Genomic DNA, 18,542 nt, shown 5'->3' on the forward strand with positions numbered 1-18,542 from the left:
TTCTGAGAGGTCCAAGAAAATGATAGGAGAAAGGTTCATAATAATAATAGTAATAGTGATGATACTAAGTATGCTAATATTGGTAGCCACCATTCATGCAATAATTTCTGATGTGCAGGGGCGCACTGTTCATTTCTTTGCCTGCCTTATCTCAGATACATGGAGAGGGGTTTGGGAGACCATTAAAAGGGGAAGGTCGGAATTTTGGCAGCATCTCTCATCCACAATAAACAAAGGAAGATTGTACAGAGCACAGCACTTCTTAGACTGTCTAAAAACATGATATCTTTTACTTAACAGGCATAATGCATCTCTCATGGGTGTGATGTGAGACCCCTTTTGCCTTGATTTTTTCATCCAAAAAATGAGAGCCATAATAATGAGAATAGTAAGAGTACCTACCACATAGGGCGGTTTCACAGACTAAATTTTATAATGTACAGAAGCTCATTTTAACATATCAAGAAATTAGAAGACTATTTGGCGCATAAGTGATCCATAAATACCAGGTTTATAAATATCAGTGTTACGTTTGTCCTCCTGTCAAATATGAGAGAAAGAAAACAGAACTGAACCCAAACTGCACCATGATAAGTAGGACGTCTAGACTGAAGGTCAGTTTTGCTTAAGACTACACATCCTCTAGGGTCCAGAAGCCAAAATAATCCCATTAGACATTTCTGACATTTGTATATAACTAATGAGTGGTTCATTCTCCTCTAAGAGATAATGGTAACCCACCGTGTGCTGTATCACGAAAGTACTTGTTGCATCGCTCTCAAGATTTCATATTCCCATTTTACTTGACTCTAGTGCCTGTTCAGGGTGCAAATAAAGTAGCAACAACAAAGCCCCCACAGCTGTGTGAGAAGGTCAGCACACCTGACCACAACTGAATCGTTCCCTGGGGCCAGAGTCCTGACTTTGTGTCGATCCTATGCACGTAAGGGTACTTTGTAAATTGTAAAGCTCTTATAATTATTATCCAGGGATGCCTATTGTGTAAGTACCAACACCCAGGAATATTTGTGCCATCTGGGCAGAAATAAAAAGTCCCTGAAAGTTGATGTTCTAACTCTCAATGCATTTTTCCTCTCTATTTTTCTTGTTTCTAATGTTGACAACCGCCCACATGGTATTCACTGGTTCTCAGTGTAGCCCACAGAAATGCCAGCTGGCTGCATGCCAGTGTCGGGAGGATGAAATTGTTGAGAGCTTCCTCATAGCAAAACCTTGTCAACGACAAGCATTGTTTCTGAGTCTGAAATATATTTCTTTTTCCATCCCTTTGGTTTTTCTTCCCACCTGGGAATGGGACCCAGAATGGGTTACTAATTATATTGTAGTAGCTGTGATTCCTAACAACACCAGTCCTCATATCTATGCAGCATCACTCACTTAGCTGTACCAGCTAATATGTGGAGATGGGATGGGGCTGTCAGCAGGCACATGCAGCATCGCGGGAAGGCTGCTGTGCCTCCTAGTTGTTCCATGCTGGCTTTTTAAAATATGATTTGTGTTCTCCAAACCTGTCCAAGGCATAACATCCAGAGAGAACCAAAATAAAAAACACCAAATCTGCCTCCTGCTTATTTTTGACAATTATAACGATCTTTGTTTTAAATTAATAAGAACGCTCCGTTTTCCCGTTTGAGAGTCAGTGACCACCAAAATTCAAAGGCAAGCCTTTCCAAACCCAAGACCTTTCTTCTATCCTAATAACAACCTCTAAGGCAGCAACACAGACCCCAGAGAATATGCTTTAGTTTGAAATCTCGTCTTGTGTACATTGGATTGCTGATTAGAGCAATAAATGAAGGAAGCTTGCAGAGAGCACAGCACTTCTTAGACTGTCTAAAAACATGTTCTCTTTTACTCAACAGGCATAATGCTGTAAAACTGAACTTCACTGGCTTGAGGACCTGTTTTGGCCTCCCAAATTTCCCAGCCAAAGCGTAAGGGATTCTACCTGAATGTGTTTGCATAATGAAAATATACATCGAACCTTCAACCTGTGCATGAATTGTGCATACCATTCTAATAACAAATGTGTTACTGTGCTTATATTAATCTGCCAAGGATGGTAGCAGGTCATGGATTTAGGATTTCTTTAGAGAACGAAGGAGTTGGGATTCCCAGGCTTGTCATTCAGGATGTTTTGGTTTATATTAGGTGCTGTCATTGTTCATAACACTATATCACCGCAGATGGAGCATGGTTTCCTACCAAGGCGCCTAGAGGTTGCCAGGAAGGATCTCCAGTTCCTTTGGATTTGGGCACAACAGTAGAAGAGAGGGATTGATTGGTTCCCCTCTTCTACCGTAACCTGAGATCTCCCTGTGTCTGCAACTCCTAACAAAGGGCAGTCCAGTAATTATTTACAATGCAACTATAGTTTGGAATACTTTAGTTGCTCTTGCCTTGGATCTATTGTGTATTTTTCAATCAGAAAAACAAGTGAGTTATTATTTACTGGGTATTATGTTCGAGACATGTTTTAAGGGCCTTACATATCTTACTCCACTTAATCATCAGAGTAATCTTAGGAGGTAGCATTACCATTTCCCCAATTTTCAGATGAGGACCCTAAAACACAGCAAGGTTAAGTGATTTTCCTGGGGTCACACAGTTGGTTAATTGTAGAGGGGAAATAGGCTCAGACGCTCCCACTCCAGATAAAGTGTTATTAACCACTATGGCCACAGGCTTTTGAGAGAGACTTTTTTGTAGAAGGAGAAGTAAGGGAATTTTTGACTATCAGGTTAATCCAGAAGAGAAGCAAAGAACTTCTGATTTATGACACATAACTCCCTGGCTTTTTAGACTACTTTGCCACATTATCAATAGCCTCTAGATTCCTTAATTTGGGGAAAATTCTAAACCTAAAGAATACACTTTAGTTCGAAAATACTCTTTAGTTAGGTAAAATGTGTTGTACCCACACATTTTCTCTTTTGCAACAAAAATATTCTGAATGTATAACATACTGCAAGCACACGAAGATGTTGCAAATAGTAAGAGGTATGAGCATAAAGATTCCTTCAACATGTGTGGTGGTAATAGAACAGATGTTTATAGAATTGGATTGGTACCCATCCACAGTTTTAAGCCTTATCCAAGAAAGAGATAAGAGTCCCACTTCAAAGGCACATAGTTAAATCATTTGGCAGTGAACATAGATTAAGGAGCACTGCTGTGCCCTTCAACTGGAGGAAATTTGGACATCGAATTTGTTGGCTTCATACACAATTATAGGACATCTATATATGCACTGTGTGGTGCATTTGATGAAGGACTAGACGTTTTCAGATACCTTTGAGTAGATATTTTGATTCGTTCTTATTAGGCCCACGCTGGCTTCACAAGGATGAAATGAGTCTTGGGTCCCCTGACTTCTGAGCTGTTGCAGGCATTTGAGGTATTACCAAGTGACTGGGATTCCCAAGGAACCTAAGAAACAAGAGCCATTTGAAACTCTACCCTGGGAGACATGCATGTAAGCTTTACCTTGGAGAGGACTAGGAGGAAGATGAACTACTGGTTCATTTGTTTCATTCCATTCCTTATGGTTCTGTATCACCCATTCCATTTCAACCTGGAGAAATATTGATAGGGTTTGCTTCTTGGCCTTACCCAGACTGTGAGTCCTTTAGCTGTCCATTGCTATCGCCTAATTATTTTCATTGTTGCTTCATACACACAAAAAAACCATTAGCAACACTTGTACGTGATTTGGTTGATTCTTCTGGTTGTTTTTCTACACTTAGAATCCCAGAGCAGCTCTGCAAACAAAAGGGTGTCCAAGTAAATCTACAAGTTAGGATAATTCACTAACCAGTGGTTGCACTGCTAATTTGATTTTGCTGTTGATCAGAGATAGGAAAAGAATTGTAATTGAAACGCCTTGCAACCAATTTGTAAATGTTAGTACACATTATCAATCATTGTTATGCTATTATGCTATTAACATAAATTATCACGTAGAGGTAATTTAAAACTATTAAGTGACATAGGTATATCTTTTTTTTTTTTAAAGATTTTATTTATTTATTTGTCAGAGAGAGAGAGGGAGAGAGCAAGCACAGGCAGACAGAATGGCAGGCAGAGGGAGAAGCAGGCTCCCTGATGAGCAAGGAGCCCGACATGGGACTTGATCCCAGGACGCTGGGATCATGACCTGAGCCGAAGGCAGCTGCTTAACCAACTGAGCCACCCAGGCATCCCAACATAGGTATATCTTATTCCTGGTGACAATTAAAGGAAGGAGGTCAGGGTAAATGTTGCATCATGTTACTGCATGGACTGTTGATGGACAGTAGTGATTAAGTGATGTTATCATTGAAAAATTATTTTGTTCCTACTATTTTTTAAAAATTTTCTGTTATACATGAATTTAGGATATCATATTCTTAAGAACATACGTTTGGTGCTAACTCCTCAAAACTCACTATTCTGCTTCAGACTACTCTAATGTTGACTTTTAATGAGTTTTTTCACATTTTTTTTAGCTTCATACTCATTATAGGACATTTTCTTTAAAAAGTTAGAAAACTAACTCATTACTAGTGAATTCTTGGTTGACTGCATGAACTCCCAATTCTTTTGTATATTGATGCATTGTGTGCTATATTTTTAAGAAAATTAAGACCAAAAAATAATAAACGTATGTTTCAAGGGGTGAGTATTCACTTTGAATAAGGGAACTGGACATGTAGGCAGATTCTATGTTGAGCCTATAATATGGTGAAGAAAGACTTCCTGTTTTCCTGTGAAGCTTATTAAATTGTGTATTATATGTGGCCTTTGGGGTATAATAATGAAAGATAAACTCAGATCCATTATGTAATGAGAAATAAAGCCAGATGAAGAACAGGTTAAACTCAGGTTTAAGTTTTGAAAATCTTAAAGGCTTGAAGCTTCTCAGCCAGAGGTTAGGTTGTCAGTGGCTATCACGATGAAAATACTGGACAAGTGTCATGACTGGAAATGTTATATGAGATCTTATTGCAACTGGATGTCAAGGATAACATGTAAAATGACAAATGGGCCCTTAAGAGAATAATGTGCTAGCACTTCATCTCATCCCAAAGGGTTCCATCAATTCTAGGACTGTTTAGTCTATGAGGGTCGTCTGTTACAAGTATTTATGAGATGGAGATGACACAACATATGTGACATTCTGAAGCTGTGAAATGGGGTGCCTGGACTGATTCCTTGGTGCTCAGGTCAGAAAATAATTGCACATAAACATATGGAGAACAAGTTATAATAATTTTTTTGTTATTTTTAAATGTGGAGTGCCAAATGCCAAGTCAGGACATAGCAAAGATGTTTCTAAGTGATAAGTTCAAATAATCATAAAGGATGAACAACGGATATCATCAAAATTACTCATGAAAATCTCAGGAAGTTGCTGTATCAAAGACAGAGACACTCTGTCACCATTTAACTGTGACTCTATGACAATGGTCCTTTCTAACCAGGAACGCTTGCCTCCTTAGAGGAGAGGATGTCCCTCTTAGTATTTGAAGCTGGCTGTTGATCTACAACTATACCTACCTAGTCCTACAATCTGTCCTCTTGGTAAGCATTTGAATTGATTTCTAGCAATTTTCAACCCGATTCTGGATTCCCAAAAGGGTTATACTACCTTCCAGAACAGTTTAATTTCATATTACTATTCATTTTAAAATCAAAATATAATTTCAAAGTGTTTAATTTAAAAATGATATTTAGGACTTTCGGTTGCAAGTATCAGAAATCTAGTTTGAAGTAACCTAAGGAAGAAAACAAAAATTATTGGATCATGATCTACAAACAACTCCTGAATAGTGAAGTCATAGAAGAAGCAGAGAGCCCATGGGCCTCAGGAAAAACTCAGACAGAGAAGCTAACGCTGATGGATATATCTGGTTTTCATTTGCTGCTTTCTTTATTATTCATTTTTTCTTACTGCCAACTGGTTTTCTCCAAATGGCAGGAAACATAAGCCACCATAGCTTACAAGTTTTGTATTTTACATCTTATCATAAGGGGGAGAATGTTTTGTCATTTTCTCAATGTCAAGTTTAATAATCTAAGACAATATATTTTATTTACCCAACATGGACTAATTTCTCACCCTTGGAACAAATCAAATGTGACTTGGGGTAGGGTGATTGAATTATATGAAAATTCAGTGCCATAGAAATATGTGGATGGAATAGGAAGGGAGATGTTTCCAGGAAATGGGACAGAATGGTAAACAGATAACGCTTACTGCTTCAATTCAAAAGGAAACTGATTTTTTTGTTTGAAGTTAACATTAAATTATAGATGACTATTGGACAAGGGGCTTGAACACTTATTTCTTGCTTTACACAGTTAGATTAATACATTGAGGAAAATGGTGTGTGAATCAAATTTGTGTTGATTCAATAAATAGGTGACTGGTTGGAACAATTTTATAATAAATATTTTCCCAAAGAGAATGTTCTTAAAGTAAATAATATCATCCTTAATTTGGGTTTGTATATCAGTTTATAGAGAGGGAAACTTGTAATGAGAAACCAGTGAGAATAAAGAGTACCTCTTTTAGAAGAAAAGCTGTCACTTTTTGCTGAATGACTTTTGGAGGAGTCTGGGACTGTGATTAAGAGAACTTTAAGCTGAGAATGAAAGTAAACATGCAAAATTTAGTGATTGACTTGTCAAGGTTTTTTGATAGTGTAACTGCCACCTGGTGTTTCTTAATGAAAGAAGCAAAATAGAATTAGTATGAGTAGCACTTTGAATAACATGATTCTGAGACATGTGCCTGGACCAGCTCCTGGAAGAATCTAAAGTTTTCGACAGGGAAATTTCGCTGCCTTATATTCTGTCACTGTGCTGAGTAAAGATGGTTCTGGACAAGCACGTACTTAGGAATTATGTCAGTAAAAAAGGCGTGCATCTCATAGAGGTTGTATTTTCAGCATTGAACTAGAATCAGGATGTGAAGGACAAATTGCTTTCTCATTTTTTCTCATCCCCATTAAGTGAGAAAAAATTTACATGGGATTTTATGTATTTGGAAACAAATGGTAGTCAGATTGAAGTCTTTCTCTTTGGTCGGCTTGAGAAGTTTGAGAAATAATGTGAATGGGGACAGGCACATGCAGTTCTGGATGCCATCATTTGGAAAAATGAATACCAAAGTTTTAGCTTTACTTTGCTAAAAGATGCTTTATATTTATAATTAATATTTAAAAATCTTTTTCCTCTACCACTTTCTCTGGAAACATGATGATTTGGGAATGTCAATCTGTAGCAGTATTTTTTTTTTTTATACCTGGCAATAAATGTGCTTTTGTACAGAGTGTTCAAAAGAATTTAAGATTGAGCAAATATAACTCCTAGTTAATGGTTATAGTAGTCTGTCTCAGTAGCTTCAAAAGACAAGCTGGTAGCTGGTCTATATAAAGGAGAGAGCAGACAGAGGGATGAGATAGGGTGGAAAAAATGCAAGAAGGGTGCAAAATTGGTAAGAAACAAAGTATTTATAGAAACTGTCATTGCACATAAATTATAACTATTGGTTACAAGAGAAATAGAAAATGAGATATTAGAATTATAGTTTGTAAGAAGGAAAATCCAGCATAACTTTTGGTCATTTAGAATCATGAATCATTAGCCATTATGCCATTGGAAAGTGTTATACAGTTGGTCAAGAGTGTGGGCTATAGAATCTCAGTTCAAAAACCTTTCTTTTTATATTTGCAAATGACATATCAGATAAAGGGCTAGTGTCCAGAATCTATAAAGAACTTAGCAAACTCAACACCCAAAGAACAAAGAATCCAATCAAGAAATGGGCAGAAGACATGAACAGACATTTCTGCAAAGAAGACATCCAGATGGCCAACAGACACATGAAAAAGTGCTCCCTATCACTCGGCATCAGGGAAATACAAATCAAAACCACAATGAGATATCACCTCACAGCAGTCAGAATGGCTAAAATTAACAAGTCAGGAAATGACAGATGCTGGCGAGGATGCGGAGAAAGGGGAACCCTCCTACACTGTTGGTGGGAATGCAAGCTGCTGCAACCACTCTGGAAAACAGCATGGAGGTTCCTCAAAATGTTGAAAATAGAACTACCCTATGACCCAGCAATTGCACTGTTGGGTATTTACCCTAAAGATACAAACGTAGTGATCCGAAGGGGCACATGCACCCGAATGTTTATAGCAGCAATGTCTACAATAGCCAAACTATGGAAAGAACCTAGATGTCCATCAACAGACGAATGGATAAAGAAGATGTGGTATATATACACAATGGAATACTATGCAGCCATCAAAAGAAATGAAATCTTGCCATTTGCGACGACATGGATGGAACTAGAGGGTATCATGCTTAGCGAAATAAGTCAATCGGAGAAAGACAACTATCATATGATCTCCCTGATATGAGGGAGAGGAGATGCAACATGGGGGTGTTAAGGGGGTAGGAGAAGAGTAAATGAAACAAGATGGGATTGGGAGGGAGACAAACCATAAGTGACTCTCAATCTCACAAAACAAACTGAGGGTTGATGGGGGGAGGGGGGTTGGGAGGGGGGGTGGGGTTATGGACATTGGGGAGGGTATGTGCTATGGTGAGTGCTGTGAAGTGTGTAAACCTGGTGATTCACAGACCTGTACCCCTGGGGATAAAAATATATTATATGTTTATAAAAAATAAAATTTAAAAAAAACAAAAACAAAAACAAAAAACCTTTCTTTTTATTGATTATGTGACTTTAGACAACTTAATGTCTTAAATCTCACATCTCCCATATTCAGAATGTAGATAATAATAGAACTTACTTGAGAAGTTTGTTTTCTGATTGAATGAGAAAATCCATATCATGTTATCACATACTGAGTCACAAATCAGGCCTCAACAAGTACAAAAAGAATGAGATCATACCATGCATGTTTTCAGACCACAATGTTAGGAAACTTGGAGTCAACCACAAGAAAAAAATTGGAAAGACCACAAATACAAGGAGGTTAAAGCACATCCTACTAAAGAATGGGCGGGCTAACCAGGAAATTAAAGAAGAAATTTTAAAAATACATGGAAGCAAATGAAAATGAAAACATGATGGTTCCGAACCTTTAGGATACAGCAAAAGCAGTCATAAGAGGGAATTACATAGAAATACAAACCTACTTCACAAAGCAAGAAAAGTCCCCATACACAACCTAATCTTACACTAAAAGAGCTAGAAAAGGAACAGCAAGTAAAGCCTAAAGCTAGCAGAAGAAAGGAAATAATAAAGGTAAGAACAGAAATAAATGATACAGAAACAAACAAACAAAACCCAGAATAGATCAATGAAACTAAGAGTTGATTCTTTGAAAGAATTAATAAAATTGATAAATCTCTAGCCAGACTTATCAAGAAGAAAAGAAAATGAACCCAAATAAATAAAATCATGAAAGAAAGAGGAGAGATCACAACCAAAACCACAGAAATACAAACAATTATAAGAAAGTATTATGAAAAATTATATGCCAACAAATTGGGAAATCTGGAAGAAATGGATAAATTCCTAGAATATAAGCTACCAAAACCAAAACAGGAAGAAATGGAGAATTTGAACAGACCCAGAACCAGCAAAGAAATTGAATCAGTAATCAAAAAATCTCTGAACAGGGGTGCCTGGGTGGCTCAGTGGGTTAAAGCCTCTGCCTTCAGCTCAGGTCGTGATCCCAGGATCCTGGGATCCAGCCCCGCATCGGGCTCTCTGCTCAGCAGGGAGCCTGCTTCCCTTCCTCTCTCTCTGCTTGCCTCTCTGCCTACTTGTGATCTCTGTCTGTCAAATAAATAAATAAATAATCTTTAAAAAAAAAAAAAATCTCTGAACAAACCAAAGTCCAGGGCCAGGTGGCTTCCCAGGGGAATTCTACCAGACATTTTAAAGAAGGGTTAATAACTATTCTTCTCAAACTGTTTCAAAAAATGGAAGTGGAAGGAAAGCTTCCAAACTCATTCTACAAGGCCAGCATTACCTTGATTCCAAAAATCAAACAAAGATCCCACTAAAAAGGAAAATTACAGGCCAATATCCCTGATGAACACAGATTCAAAAATTCTCAACAAGATAATAGCAAATCAAATCCAACAGTACCTTTAAAGAGTTATTCACCATGATCAAGTGGGATTTATTCCTGGGCTACAGGGGTGGTTCAATATTCACCAATCAATCAAACTGATAACACCACATTAATGAAAGAAAAGATAAGAGCCATATGATCCTCTCAATAAATGCAGACAAAGCATTTGACATAATCCATTCTTGATAAAAACCCTCAACAAAGTAGAGATAGAGGGAACATACCTTAACATCATAAAGACCTTATATAAAAGACCCACAGTTAATATCATTCAAAATGGGGAAAAACTGAGATCTTTTCCTCTACAGTCAGTAACAAGACAGGGATGTCCCCTCCACCATTGTTATTTAACATAGTACTGGAAGCCCAAGCCTCAGCAATCAGACAACAAAGAGAAATAAAAACCATCCAAATCAGCAAGGAAGAAATCAAATTTTCACCATTTGCAAACGACATGATTCTTTATGTAGAAACCTAGAAGACTCCACCAAAAAATTGCTAGAACTGATACATGAATTCAACAAAGTTGCAGTATATAAAATCAACATACAGAAGTCTGCTGCTATTTCTATACACCAGTAATGAAGCAACAGAAAGATAAATAAAGGAATTAATCCCATTTATAATTGTACCAGAAACTTAGGATGCCTGGGAATAAGGTATCCTAGATAAGTAATCTAACTAAAGAGGCAAAAGACCTATACTCTGAACACTACAGAACGCTTAACGAAAGAAATTGAAGATGACACAAATAAATGGAAAAACATTCCATGCTCATGGACTGTAAGGACAAATATTGTTAAAAAGTCTATACTACCCAAAGCAATATACACATATAATGCAATCCCTATCAAAATGTCACCAGCATTTTTCAGAGCTAGAACAAACAGTCCTAAAATCTGTATAGAAGCACAATAGGCCCCAAATAGCCAAAGCAACCTCAAAAAAGAAAAACAAATATGGTGGCATCATGATTCTAGACTTCAAGCTATATTGCAAAGCTGTAATCATCAAGACAATATGTTACCGGCAAAAAGACACATAGATCAATGGCAGAGAATAGAAAACCCAGAGATGGATGCATAACCCTATGTCAATATGTCAATAAATCTTTGGCATAGCAGGAAAGAATATCCAATGAGAAAAGGATAGTCTCTTCAACAACTGGTGTTGGGAAAACTAAACAGCAATGTGCAGAAAATGAAACTGGACCACTTTCTAACACTATACACAAAAATAAATTCGAAATGGATGAAAGACCTATATGTGAGACAGAAAACCATCAAAATCCTAGAGGAGGACACAGGCAGCAACTTCTTACCAGACACATCTCCAGAGGCAAGGGAAACAAAAGCAAAGATGAACTATTGGAACTTCATCAAGACAAAAAGCTTTTGCACAACAAAGGAGGCAATCAACAAAACCAAGAGGCAACCAATGGAAAGGGAGCAGATATTTGCAAATGACATATCTGATAAAGAGTTATTACACAAAATGTACAATAAAGAACTTGTCAAATGCAATATCTCTAAAACAATCCAATTAAAAAACAGACAGGAGACACAAATAGACATTTTTCCAAAGAAGACCTCAGATGACCAACAGATATATGAAAAGATGTTCAACATCACCCATCATAAGGGAAATACAAATCAAAACTACAATGATATATCACCTCACAGCTGTCAGAATAGCTAAAATTAACAACATAGGAAATGACAGATGTTGGCATGGATCTAGAGAAAGGGGAACCCTCTTGCACTATTGGTGGGAACGCAGGCTGGTGCAGCCACTATGGAAAACAGTGTGGAATTTCTTCAAGAAGTTAAAATAGAACTACCCTATCATCCAGTAACTGCACTGCTAGGTATTTGCCCCAAGGACACAAAAATACTGATTCAAAGGGGTACATGCTTCCCAATGTTGATAGCAGCATTATCATCAATAGCCAGATTATGGAAAGAGCCCAAATATCTATTGACTGATGAATGGATAAAGAAGAAGTGGTCTATGTATACATACTCAGCCATCAAAAAGAATGAAATCTTGCCATTTGTAATGACATGAATGAAACTAGAGTGTATTATGCTAAGTGAAACAAGTCAGAGAAAGAGAAATGCCGTATGGTTTCACTCATATGTGACATTTAAGAAACAAAACAAATGAATATAGGGGAAGTGAAACAAAAGGGAAGGAGGTAAACCATGAGAGACTCTTGACTATAGAGTATAAACTGAGGATTGCTGGATGGGAGGTGGGGTAGGGGAAGGACTAAATGGGTGATGGGGATTAAGGAGGGCCCTTGTGATGTGTTACATGTAAGTGATGAATCACTATACTCTACACCTGAAACCAATATTACACAAATATTAACTAACTAGAATTTAAACAACTTTCTAAAATAGAAGAAATAAACATAAGGTTTTTAGAATGGTGTAAAAAAACCTCAAAGAGCAGAAAGGGGAACCCTCCTACACTGTTGGTGGGAATGCAAGCTGGTGCAACCACTCTGGAAAACAGCATGGAGGTTCCTTAAAAAGTTGAAAATAGAGCTACCCTATGACCCAGCAATTGCACTACTGGGTATTTACCCTATAGATACAAATGTAGTGCACCACCTTCTTGCTGTGTCCTCACGTGGTATTTCCTCTGTGTGCACACATCCCTGGTTTCACTTTCATGTGTCCGAACTTCCTCTTATAAGAACACCAGTCAGATTGGATTTAGGGCCCATGTTAACATAGCCTCATTTCAACTTAAGTACCTCTGTAAAGACCCTGTGTCCAGATGTGGTCACTGGGGGTTAGGGTTTCAACATATGATTTGGGAGAGACACAATTCAGCCCATAATAGCAGCATAGCTTGTTAGCCTGACAGACTCATAAATGACTACTTAGAGAGGTGATCAGTTTTTGTGTTTTTTATTGTAGTAATAATTCTGTAAGTTGACTGATGCAAGGTGTGCTCACCACCTGCCTTTTAGCCGTCAGCCGTCGTAAGACGGAAGCTACACAATGACTAAATTGGCTCTGTGACCAAGACATGTATCAACTCGTGCACCAGCGCTCTCTGCAAACAAAACAAAACAAAACAAAAACCACCACCACCAACAAAAAAAACCCGAAGTGTTTGAGACAAAAGACTTTTTTTTGTAAACCTGAGAATGGATTTCCACGAAGGTTGCCAACCCTAATACAAAGGCTTTGCTACCACCCAGCTCTCATTTGCTGTGTTTACTCACCATGGTGGAGCATTTCCAATCCTGTCAGCTTGTCTTTGATTTTACATATTTTATAGTAACTTCCTGGCCAAATATCAGTGCTGCTCACTATCTTTAGATGTTCAAAATCAAAAGTTGTACAGTGCTTATGTTTTTTATTTTACTTAATGATTATTTCTATTTTTGACAATCTTTGACAGCTCTTTTCAGCATGGGGGCTACAACGAACCCATTGAAACCCTGGCTTTTATGGAGAGTTAAAAAAAAGCCAGAGAAATATTTCAGCCAACAAACTTGGGAGATAGATTTTTGTTCCCTTCAGCCTCTGTAAATCCTATGTATCTCCATTACAGGTTTACCTGAAGAATGGAATTTTGTGTCTTGCTTGCCTTTTATAATTTTTTTTCTGGAGCATTTCACGTAAAACAGAGAAGTACTTTTCCTATCTTTTATTTAAAGCCAGAATGTCTTCTGGGCCAAAGAGGTGGCTTTTAGAAATGGAACTGGAATGTGATAGTCTGCCCCAAATGAGACAAATCTAAAGTGTGCTGAGCTAAGAAGCCAGACAGGTTTCAAAAACCTCTTACCATATTTATTTTTATATGTAGACTTCATCTTGTGCCCATTCCCATACGATCTGCCATCAATTACCCAGTGGTAATGAAAACCTCCATGTGTTTTATAAGATAGAGGCACAGTAAAAGTAACTGGGGCCAGTGAGCTGCCACTTCAGCTTTTTTTCTTATTGCCTGCCCCTGCACACCCCTGACTCCTTCCTCTGCCCTTCTTTTAAAAAGCTTCCATGTGTGTATCTCCTCTTTTTGATCCTTTAAAGTTTGCTGGAGAAATTATAGTGTTACATTTCAAGGCACTTGGAATCAGACCAGGAATTGAAATCCTGGCTCTATCCTTGGTGTGAACTTTCTTTGCCTCAGTTTCCTTATCTCTAAATGGGTGCTAATAGGAAGAATAAATTAGATTGTATTTATAAGGCACTTGGTCTAGTGCATCGCTACATAATAGAAACACTCCGTAATTGAAAGCTATTTTTATCTTAGTCTTTCTCTTTATTGTTCTTTTAAATTTTGGCTCCCCCTCGCCACCCAACCCCTTCGTCTTTCTGGTCTTTATTACTCCGCCTTCTCTTTCTTCCCTCATGATGTAGTTAGCATATGTATGCCTTTGCCTGTGACCTAATCCAGTTAACCTCAAACAACGGGTTGTACTGGAAAGGATTTTTAACTATTCAACTAATTTAACTATGCAAAAACCCGAGGGAAGCCTTAAATTGATCTTTAATAGTTCTTTATTGTTTCTTTTCTTTTGGCTTCAATTATGTCAACTCAGTATAGAGAAATGTCTGGCTCATGCTTATCAGAAGCTCTGTTGAGGAGTTACAGATATTTTACATTAAAAAGAGAGAGAATGACCAATTTATAAATACACTTTTCCTTGGAGTAACATCTTTCAATGTGTGGAGTCCATGGGGATTAGAGAAGAGAATAAACACATTAAAGACTTTGTATTTCTCTTCTCACATCTCTAAAACCAAAGAGGTGGGCTAGATGTTTTCACCTCTTCTAAATACTAGTGATAGAACCGTGCTAGCATAACCCTTCAATCGAAAGATACCTTCGTGTTTGAGGCTCTCAGCCCTTTGACTGAGGGATACTGTAAGGAACAGGTTTATGAATCACAGCCTTGTACTCATCGTTCAGGAATACTACTGAGGACATTGTCTAGTATGTTATTCAGTATGGCTTCTGTACGAAACCCATTTTGCCTTTTCAAATTAACATCTAGCAAACTTAGAGCCAAATTCAAGTATCAGTTCTAGTCACTGAAAGAGTGTTTATAGGCTTACTAACTGTATTATCCATAATACTGCTGTTTCAAAAATAGTGTGTTCAGTTTTTTCTACTTTATAATATTTACCTTAAATCCTCTCTAGAAAAACTAAGACTATACATAAATAAGTAATTCTCATCCCTTCCCCTGGCTTCTCTAACCTCTTGGCACTCACGGATCCCATTTCCTTCAAATGCCATTTCATTCACACACGTTCTTAAGGTCCGTTTATCTCTTGCGTGAAATCAATGACTAATAATTTGTGCACATGTATAAAAGGGAGGGAGCCTATCCTTTCTTCCCTCCTGACTTCTAGTTTTTTGCATGTACGTTTTTGTTTGGCTTGCAGATGTTATTCGATGTTATTTGGTAAGAGGAAATCTACAATGATAACCCCCTATCATACTTGACTTTCCCTTATGATCTTAACTTTGCTAGTGAGACCCTATTTTTTCTCTTTTCTGTATTTCTCTTTCCTTTTTTAAAGAATATGCCATATTTTATTTTGGAATATGTCCTATATATCTCCTATATGAGAACATGGACTCCAGACAAAATTTGTCCTGAATTGCTTAGTTTGTGCGCCACTTGAAAACAATTAACTAATTGCCAGCCAAATGATGCACAGACCGAGGCTGGCTTATGCCAGTTCTTGGTTTGGTAATTTACTATAGGTTATTGAAGCTATTTGGTGTTTTAACTTTACAAATTGCTTCAAGAGGATTTTATTAGTTAAGATACACATGTATCATCATTTTACAAAGAAGGAAAACTAAAATAGTAACAACTAAGATAGCATGTGGCTTAGCACACTGTGAATGCCACAGATCTGGAATCGGACTTCTTGGGTTTGAACTCCGCATTCTTCCCAGTTATTTGTCATGTGATTTTGAACAAATAACTTAGTTTTTTGGTACTTTGTTATTTTTGTTTTTTAACCTGCATAGTAGTCTTACTAATGGCGTTTTTAGTTTAGCTCAGAGCCTGGTGCATAAATACTATTATTTCTTTGGTGATTTTTAATTTTCAGGATAAAACTGTCAAAACTGGTCTGCAATGAACTGAAACATAATTACACTTAATTGCCCAGTCTCCAGGTCTCGGGGCCCTTTGTTGTTGGGTTCCTTTTATCCAAAGAAAGCTGTCCTTTACCTCAGAATTATACTTGGACATTGGGGAACAAGAAATAGTGTATGTACAAAATGAAACTGAAAAAGAAGTTGATGATTTAAATAAATGAGCATTGTTTCTTATAAAACCTAGGAAGGATAAAGAGCCCCACTCAGTTCATTAACCAGTTACTAAATGGTGCTTGTGTTATCCCCATGAATACTAAATGAATTCATTATGATATGTGCTATTACAGTGAATAGCAAATGAATTCATAACGATGGGCTCCATAAAAATATTCCTAATGGAGAAGTTATGCATTATCAAGTTGGTTTCTAGAGTAACTGAGGCTTACATTTAAATGGGGGAAATAAATAATATCAGGCACAACATGGGTTAGTTGGAGTTATCTGAGTAGGTTCTACAGAACAGAAAACACCATTCATGTCTTGGTCATGTGTCCGTAGCCTCAGATGACTCTCAGTTTTTGGTTTCTGTCCTTTATCATTGGTACTTATGTCTATTTCTGTCTTTGATTCAAAGAGATGGGTACAGTCCTATGTACCTGGTCAACAGTAAACCTTAGGTTTGTGATGACACAGATTAGGTTGGAAAGTTTGAAGGGTTTTCAACCTTTCCCACCCAGAGGCTATCTGAAGGAATGGCTACCACACTTGACCAATCTGCAGGTCAGTTGTGGTACATAAAATCCAGTGAACCCCCTCATCTGTCCACTTTTTCTCAGCAGAAGAATAAAATAAATTTTAGAATTAATGGCATGAATGGTGTACCCTTGAAGTAATATTTGAATTTTATTGACCATCGTAAATAGATTATGAAGTCATGGCAGCAACAAAAGCACAGATGGTGTCTTATTATAAACCTGCAAACTACAAGCGATTGAGCCTGAAGACCACTCAGAGGGCACTTGTGGGCCATCAGTGGTCTAGAAATCACGTTATGATAGCCTCTCATCTAAAGGTATAATTAATTTCTTAGGAAAAAAAATGACACAGCTTCTTGGTTCATAATAAAATTAAAATACTTCCAGGGCTTAATTTTCAAGAACCAGCAGTTTTATATGTCACCCTAATTTATTATTATATTTGAGCCCATGAAAGTAAAATTTAGCAAGAAGTATAAAAAGTAGAAGAAATAGAGAGCAGAACTTTACTAATGCAAGCAGTTTAACAATTCAATTAAGTAACATTACTTGCAACCTCCAATGTGCAAAGCGTTGTGGGAGATACACAAATAAGACACTGTGGTAGTCCTTAAGAAATTTTCAACATAGTCTGTCATGTACATATTTTTTGGGAGGGAGATACAATATTTTAATCTAAAGGTAGCGCATAATACTATAAAGGGACCACTCCCAGCTCCAAGAGTTCCCCTCCAGATTATAAGGGAGTTCTTAAAAATAACTTGATTTCCTAGAGGCTGACCACCTCCGCATGAGAAAGAGAGGTTATGGAGTAAACAAAGCTCTGAGGTCTGCTCTGTTGTCACTCACAGACCTGGTTCTGAGCAGAGCTCTTGTAATCCACCAGCTCCTCGGGCTGAAACCACAAGCCAGTCTCCTTTTTTGCACTCTCACAGAATCGCTGCCATGGATAATGTTCCTGCTAATGTGGATGTGAAGGTCCCCATGAAGGGTCCCAGGCTTGCAGTCTACAGGGGCTCCCTAGGCCTGTCTTTACCACATTCAGCCCCTCCCAGACCATGGCAACCACAGGCCCTGATTACATGTTCTTCACCAGGCAGGCAAAGAATGAATGGTCCTTTAGGTCAATGTAGTATCCCTTGAGAAGGTCTTCAGAAGCTTGAATTAATTTCGTAGCAATCAGGCAGGATCTCTTTTGCTCAAAACACTTAATGATCTCTCCCACCAGGCTGTGCTGGACACCATCAAGCTTGATGGCAATAAGGTGCATTCACTGTTGGCCATGACCCTGGGGATACAGAGCCTTCCAACTGTTCAGGCTACCACTTCATCAGGGGCCACTCTGTCATGTACATATTTAACCATGATACAAGTTGGACTGTGATAAGACTTAGAACCAATATACACATGATGGAATGTGAATAATAGTAAAATAACAGCAAACAGTTCTATAGCACTTGCTATGTGACATGAACTTTTCTAAGCACTTCACATAAATTAACTCATTTAGTCCTCACAACAAACCTATGATGTAGGCATTATTGTTATATTGTGATCTCCAACTTAAATGTGA

The 18,542-nt window shown here is 37.7% G+C and overlaps 1 pseudogene; it reads right to left on the reverse strand.

Annotated features, from left to right (window-relative positions):
* Window positions 1–17,810: 17,810 nt before the first annotated feature.
* LOC111143683 lies at window positions 17,811–18,253 on the reverse strand (annotated as a pseudogene).
* Between the last annotated feature and the right edge of the window lie 289 nt (window positions 18,254–18,542).

The sequence above is a fragment of the Enhydra lutris genome, unplaced genomic scaffold (assembly GCF_002288905.1).
Source record: "Enhydra lutris kenyoni isolate GAN:26980312 unplaced genomic scaffold, ASM228890v2 scaffoldscaffold9, whole genome shotgun sequence".
NCBI classification, from domain to species: Eukaryota; Metazoa; Chordata; class Mammalia; order Carnivora; family Mustelidae; genus Enhydra; species Enhydra lutris.